The following is a 7,854-nucleotide window of genomic DNA, read 5'->3' as shown; positions in this document are numbered from 1 at the left end:
CTTTACAGGTGAACCTCTCTTTCCTAAAATTCTCCCAATAAACCAAAGCTGACCATTCGCCTCCCCTAGCACAGTTTTCCGTATTGACTGATGAAATTGTTTTGTACCATGTAGCGACGATAATTGTGGCTGTAAACAAAAACAAACTGCAACATGTACAACGTACCCAGCGCCGCCTAGTGGTTTAGTCCACTTGGCTTCCAAAAATTTTCCCTTGGTTGCAGTTTGCTCTTGGATCGTGTCAGAGAACGCTGACGTGATACAATGTGTCTAATGAACAATTTTATATGACTGACATAACACTGATAAGCTAGGAAGCTGTATTCTAGTCGTTGTAATACGTCTCTTGTCAGTGGTCAAAAGTATCATATTTTCATACCTTCTGATGCCAGTTTTGTATTGTATTTTGCAGCCTTTGAAAATGACGGAAAATCAAAATGCTTAATGTGTTTTTGGAAAAAGTTAAACTGTGGGCAATACATAAGAAAAGTTATTAAAGTGCTACCTGTCGGAGGCATCGTGAATTGTTGATGGACCAATACAGCATATTTCTCATACTGACAATTCGTTTGTTGGAGAATGACCCCTCTTCGGTAAAAAGAACATCTGAGAAGAAATTAGAGTTGGGCAGAACTTGTCAGTCAGCCCACGGTTAAAATTGAACCGCATTGTTGAAGTCATTTCCCCGAAATACTTCGTGTAAATGAATATGGTAAGGATGGGATTTATAGCGTTGCAGAATGCGACGTGCACTTATTTTCGAGACACCAACTTCATGTTGAATTCTTCGTGTGCTGACTTGAGGATTCACGGCAGCGAGCACAATGGCGCCAGTAGCTTCGTCTGTTCGTGTTCTATGACGATTTCAAGGTCTTGCATTTATACTTTCCGTTTCACATTGACAAGAATCAGACGACAAACATCCAGCGAGAAGGCGATGGCTTGTCAGGGAATCGTCTGCTGTACAATTGTTGTGCCGGGACATAATTTCGCCCACCTACAGCAAGTTACAGTGCAGGTGTGTATTGTAGAATACACGATAGACATAATAACATAATAATCATAATGCTCTCTAGCACTATTGAACATGAAAATGCAAGTTTCTGAATTATTTCCTATCAACGTACTTGCTCTGTAGATCAGCGGCATTTCCACCTTATCGTCCTGTCTGTACACCATACTGCTTTACACAACAAAATTTCATACACAATGTGTACTGCTGGCATCCAGACACTAGGTTACTCTGATGCACAATTACACTGATACATAGTGTACTGTACGCTAAAATATCAACAAGTGAGATGCTTTGGGGGAGAGGAGGACCTGTGTTTACATGAGCTAGAAATCATGAACAAACCCCACACCTCTACTACAGCAGCACGTTGGGTACATAATGTGTGTAATCAAGGCAGTAAACAGCCCAGTTCCTTCACAACCTATGTACTCTTTATCACTTACACATCTGCGTTTTATTGGTAAAAATGGTACAGTGTGATAAATTTTTTAATGGCTCTTGGAGAGGGTAAGTGTATTCATGAATAAAATGTACGTGGTTCCACTCAAAAAAATTATCCTCTACCCAGCATCTCCTACATCTGTCGGGATACATAAAATGTATACACTCAGCAAGAACTAACCAATGATGTTAAAAAAAACATTGGTTGAAAGACTATTTCGTTTAATGCATCAGAATAAATTATTTTGGGTGAACAAGAAAAATGGGATACCCTGTATATGCACTTTCACTCATAATTTTACCTAAATTAATAAACCCTAATAAGAAAGCTCGTTTATCTTACTTTGAACTCATTTTAAGATCCAGAGTCTATAGCATGTGGGAGACTGCCAAGGATATTGTCATTACTGAACCTGTGGGCAGAGCAATATTTTTCGAAAGTTTTTGGTGTGCTTGATACTATTCATCACACTCTCAGTCTCATAGCTACATGTTCAATATTATTCGCATCCCGAAATATTGCACAGTAATGTTGGCAGTCTAGGGGCTGGTTAAGAGCCACTCATTAGCTAGACATCATTGCTGGGTCCCGCTCTCATCACTGCTGGAAGTGCCATAGCTCACAGCCATGATATGTCGCTCCAAACAGCAGTGAAATATGAAACAGATACATTCAAGCTTCGTGAGAACTTTCCGACTCAAGTGTCACTCGAGTGTGCATATCAAAATACCTACAATAGTTTCTGAGATTATCTTTCACATACAGGCAGAAATATGTAGTGGGACTTAATATGTATGAAAGGAGAATATATGTATAGAAGTATAGATTCTGATGATAATGTCACATGGTTTAATGATAAATGTTTTAAATGAAAGTCACTTTGGCGAGTTGCATGTCCCTAACCCAAAATCCAACTGCAGAAAGGAGACCTACAGTGCAACATGAAATTAGAATCACGTTTCATTTTTGCAGAATCCCACATCATCGAGAAGCGAATGCTAGGTTAAAAGAAAAAGTGAAAAATAAGTAGTCCACCTGTGATTCCATGCACCAGCCTTTCAGTTTCCAGGTACACACTTCCCATAGACTACCAAGCCCACCACAAATTTTTGGCAAACTTCACTGCTCTCTGGAGTCACGGTGGCTACACTGGTAGGTGGAAACGGTATTGTTTTCACTTTAATTCGCCATAATATAGCCAGTTTCCATGAAATATTTGTAAAATATATACAAAAACGTTCCTTGTGAATTAGTCTATCTATTAGGCAAAACTGGATCAAAATCCCTATGGTAGTCCTTTAGATTAGCTCAAACATACAGATGGAAAGCATGACGCAGGACGTCAATTTATATATATTCAAACAGATAGAAGGTAGATAGAGAGATAGATAGGTATTGCTTATCTTGCACTCATTGCATAATTGGCTGCTTTAAGCAGATTACTGTATTATCTACATCTGCGGGATTACATAAAACGTATACTCTCAGCAAGAACTACCTTACGATTTTAAAAGCACTGATTGAAACAATTTAATGCATCAGAAAAAAGTTATTTTGAGTAAGCAAGATAAATGGGACATCCTCCGAAACGCCAAAGAAACTGGTGTAGGTATGCATATTCAAATACAGAGATATGTAAACGGGCAGAATACCGTGCTGTGGTCGGCAACGACTATATAGGACAACAAATGTCTAGCGCAGTTGTTAGATCGGTTACTGCTGCGACAATAGCGGGTTATCAAGACTTAAGTGAGTTCGAACGTGGTGTTATAGTCGGCGCGATGGGACACAACATCTCTGAGATAGCGATGAAGTAGGGATTTTCCCGTATGACCATTTCACCTGTGTACCGTGATTATCAGAAATCCGTTAAAACATCAAATCTCCGACATCGTTGCTGCCGGAAAATGATCCTGCAAGAAAGGGACCAACGACGACTGAAGAGAATCGTTCAACGTGACAGAAGTGCAACCCTTCTACAAACTATTGCACATGGCAATTCTGGGCCATCAACAAGTGTCAGCGTGCTAAAGAATCAACGAAACATCATCGATACGGGCTTTCAGAGCCGAGGGCTCACTCGTTTACCGTTGACGATTGCACAACACAAAGCTCTAAGGCTCACCTGGACCCGTCAACACCGACATTTGTCTGTTGACGACTGGAAACATGTTGCCTGGTCGGACGAGTCTTGTTTCAAATTGTATAGAGCATATGGACGTGTATGGGTATGGAGACAACCTCATGAAACTATGGACCCTGTATGTCAGCAGGGGACTGTTCAAGCTGGTGGAGGTCCTGTAATGGTGTGGGACATGTGCAGTTGGAGTGATGTGGGACCCCTGATACATCTAGATACGACTCTGACAGGTGACATGTACGTAAGCATCCTGTCTGATCACCTGCATTGTCTATTGTGCATTCTGACGGACTTGGGAAATTCCAGCAGGACAGTGCGACACCCCACATGTCCCGAATTGCTACAGAGTGGCTGCAGGAACACTCCCTGAGTTTAAACACTTCCGCTGCCCACCAAACTCCCCAAACATGAACATTATCGAGCGGATCTGGGATGCCTTGCAACGTGCTGTTCAGAAGAGATCTGCATCCCCTCTTACTCTTATGGTTTTATGGATAGCGCTGCAGGACTCATGTTGTCATTTCCCTCCAGTTCTACTTCAGACATTAGTTGAGTCCACGCCGCGCGGGGTAGGGGGGCGATCTCGGGGGCCTTGTCAGGGTCCGTGCGGCTCCCCACGCCGGAGGTTCGAGTCGTCCCTCGGGCATGGGTGTGTGTGTTGTCCATAGTGTAAGTTTGTTTGAGTTAGATTAAGTAATGTGTAGGCTAAGGGACCGATGACACCTCAGCAGTTTCGTCCCATAAGACCTTACCACAAATTTTCAAATTTTCGAGGTAAGGCCATGTTGTGTTGTCGTACTTCTGCGTGCTCGCGGGGGGCCCTACACGATAGATATATATAAGAATCCCTAAATCGACAGTACTGTGATTAGCACTGTAAGGCTACAGTTGCCTAAATGAGAGGTTTAGCAGAATAACTTATATTAGTGTATGGGAATTTCGTAATGAATAAAACCCGTGTACTCCAGAATCGATGGCTGGAGGGGGAGTAAGTGTCATTGTCTGTGTACGCCTTATGTCTGGTGTGGGGACAACCATTTCCAGTAATGTCTCAAATGCTGGACCATCAACATGTAAAAAGGTATGATAATCTTTTTTTTGTTCAATCTTAATTCCCTGAACAAATTTTCATGAGTGATATTTGATGCTCCTTGAACCAACTTTTCATCCACCTTTTTTTCTACCTGCAACAATGTAGAGCAATCATGGCAGCAGTAGCCTTTTCATCGTCCAACATTCTGAACCACAATATTATTGCACAATATTACTGACAATATTATTGAGCATTATCGGCAGAGCTTCAGTAAAATTTCACAGTATTATTGACCATGTTGAAGACGCTTTATAACCAGTAAAAAGCACAAAGTGGACCTGCAAACGCCCCACCTAGTGATGAATGACTAGACATGATGTTTGGAGGAGCTCCGCTCACAGTCGGTAAAAATGTTGCTCATAAAAACACAACCGGTTTCGCGGCCTAAAACCGCATCATCATGTGCGACCCACACGGTAAAAAGAAAGTACAATGTCACCACATTTTGTGGACATTAAAATTAATAAAGGAATGTCTAAAATATATTCACAACATTAAGAGATCATAGGCATACCCATCGCTCCTAGTCAAAATTTACTATTCAGGGAATATCGTCAATACTATTACGAGCGAAAGGTAAAGAAGACGTGCTCCATTCTTTAAAATTAACCTGCATGTAAAAATAAAAAGTAAATATTTTATAGTGAGCAGACTCTAAAAAGTTTTTAAAAAAGGGACCGGACTGGCGATAAAAATTGTCACTGCAACGTGATTAGTCGCGGTATTATACAATTTAGAATGTGGAAAGTATTAGGTGACAGTGTCTTATCTATGTGTTGGCAGGGCAGCTGAGTGCAGGGCAAAGCAAAAGTGGACCGCAGGAATGACAGAGGCTAGCTTGCTGCCGGAACGGATGCTATCCATGTGGTCAGCGTGACATCATATACTCATGACCGTAGGCCTAGCTCATGACTAGGAGCAAGAATAATACACAATTGCATAACGTACTAACACCTTATCATACAAACAATCAAAATTAGCCAGAATGCTATGGTACTTTAATTCCAATTGGTTATTCAATGCAAACTGTGAGTTTTAATATTTATATCTAAAAATTTCTGCTTTCTCTAATATATTCAAAACATGTCTTTTCTTTTTCAGGAAGTATTTTTAAATTTTTGAAGGGGTTTTGATGTTATGTCCCTTCTCGCGTAAATTTAATATCCTCAAAATGTGGTGACACTGTACTTTGCTTTTTACCGTGTAGGTTGCACCTTAGGCCACGAAACCGGTTGTGTTTTTATAAACAAAAATTTTACCAGCTGTTAGCGGAGTTCTTCCTAACATCATGCCTTTCAACAACTGCAGTTGCCTGGAATATAAAACAGTTTGTGAATGATCAGACTCGGCGGCGCGGAATTTTTTATACCCCGCTCACTTTATTAGGATGGCTGCGGTATGTTATACGGAAGTGATGATATTCACTTACCTAAAGTTGTTCTCTGAACTTCAATCATAGCTCTAGGCACATGCCCATAAACAAAATTGCCTCTACACCGCGTAAGTTGTCCGACCGTAATACTTAGTGGTACCCACACGAAGTTGGATCAGGTCGCTAGTCTATGTAATAATATTTATACAAGGTGTCTCTCCTACGAGTCATCAGACGTATTTTACCTGGTGCTTGGGCAGATATTTGCAATGTCCACGGAAAGCATCCGTTTGTTTTCCATTACAAACAAAATGATCTTTAATGCGGTATTTTAATGGGACATTCGATGGAGTGGCCCTGAATAACTCTTGTGCGGCATTTATTTTATCGATATGTACATTATTAACTGCGACAGTAAAACACGAAGACAAACGAGTACTCCAGTAGCGATAGCACCACCCTTGGCTGCACTGCATGCTACCGCCACACAGCAGTGCTTCTCAAACGCTGATTGTTCTTTGTGTCAATGTTATCCTGAGTACACGCGTATTGAGATACCTTGAACATAATGACCTCCTCCATGTCAGCCAGTATAGATTCCGAGAACGTAGTGGGTGGAGGCAGTCAGGTACATTTCTCGATTTTCGAAAATCATTTGACCCAATGCCAATAGCTACGCTTATTATCAAGAGTTGATCGTACGGAGTATCAAGCGAAATCTGTGACTGAATTGAGATTTTATGGATGGAGAAGACACTGCATGTTATCCCAGATGGAAAGTCATCAACAGATGTAAAAATTACTTTGGATTTGCGCGTGTATATTCATGTTTTATATTACTGGCCTCGTGGACTTTTCGCAGATGATGAAGTAATTTATAATGAAGTACTGTCTGAAAGAAGTGTACAGGTATTTAGTCAGATGTTGATAAGATTTCAGGGGGTGCAAAGATTGGCAACTTGCTTTAAATGTTCAGAAACTTAAAACTGCGCCCGTCAGAAAACGAGACAACGTAGTGTCCTAACGGCTATAATGTCATGGGTATAGGAGGTGGCAGACTTCGGTTTATTTGTTGGAATACCTGGGAAATGCAGTTAGTCCACAAAGGCGATTGCTTACAGATCACTAGAATATTGCTTAAGTGTATGGAAGGCGTACCAAATAGGACTAATAAGGGACATTGTATACAGAAAAGGCAGCACGAATAGTCAAAGCTTTATTTGACCCACGGGAGAGCGTCAGGGAGATGCTGAGAGAGCTGAACTGGCAGACTCTTAAAGATAGACGTAAACAACCCTGTGAAAGCCTACTTACAAAATTTCAAGAACTGGCTTTAAATTATGATTGTAGACTACAGTTCCGTACTTATTGCTTTCGTAGGGATTATGGCGACAAGATTAGAGTAACTACAGCATGCACAGAAGTATTCAAACAGTCATTCTTCCCACGCTCCATATGTGAAAGATACAGGAAAAGGTTATAATAACTGATACAATGAAACGTACCCTTTATCATGCAGTTCTCCCTTCGACCATAGATACTAGTAGACTGGCCTTGCTGTGCAGAAGCTATGGGGCTAGTGTTGCTCCAACATAAACCACGTGACTGTTGGCAAAACGTGGCGGGATTTCAAATCAGCGGTCTGCCATCCCATGTTTGTATCGGATTTTCCCCACATTTCTCAATTGACTGCCAAACGCTTCCAACAAAAACTACTTTTTTATTTGTGAAAAATTACGCCAGAACTACATTTGACCTGGATTTGTTGAAAGTACCATTTATAAAATCTAAC

This window comes from Schistocerca serialis, chromosome 3 (genome assembly GCF_023864345.2).
Source record: "Schistocerca serialis cubense isolate TAMUIC-IGC-003099 chromosome 3, iqSchSeri2.2, whole genome shotgun sequence".
Classification (NCBI taxonomy): Eukaryota; Metazoa; Arthropoda; class Insecta; order Orthoptera; family Acrididae; genus Schistocerca; species Schistocerca serialis.
Note: the sequence above shows the minus strand (reverse complement) of the source record.